We start from the raw sequence: 539 nt of genomic DNA, 5'->3' as shown, positions 1-539 counted from the left end.
AGGGGTTGGGGGGGAGTGGGGGGTTATAAAACTCAGAGGGGCTCTTTTTTCCAGGCAATGTAGGGAAGATTTGTATATAAAGAGAAATAGAGGAGAGAGGCGATAGATAGTGGCTAACTTTTTTTTATAACTGGTCTATTTTTCCCATTATACTGTTTCTCAAATTTTATTGATGGTAAATATCTTGAATTAAAATGTTCACACCCTTGGCCCCCTTTGAGAACTCCTCGAGTCTCCAGAAAAATCTATATATTTATTTATTCATTTATGTTTGTAAGAGAACAGCTATTTGGAAAATCACAGAGGTGGAAGAGGTAATTCCTAGATGAAACAGGTTTAGGAAACAATTTAGAGAAGTAAAGGGAGTGAGGAAGGTAATGTAATGTGCCTGGGGCAGGATGGGGTAGGGGAAAGGGGAAGGAAATGGGAAAGGCACAGGTGTGCTCTCAGGAGGGAGAGCACACAGGTCTTCTGTCCTAAGGGTTTTAAAGGTGGAGATTTTAGGGGAGGTCCCAGGGGAAGATCTTTCTAAAATATGC

The sequence above is a fragment of the Myotis davidii genome, unplaced genomic scaffold, assembly GCF_000327345.1.
Source record: "Myotis davidii unplaced genomic scaffold, ASM32734v1 scaffold150, whole genome shotgun sequence".
Lineage (NCBI taxonomy): Eukaryota > Metazoa > Chordata > Mammalia > Chiroptera > Vespertilionidae > Myotis > Myotis davidii.
Note: the sequence above shows the minus strand (reverse complement) of the source record.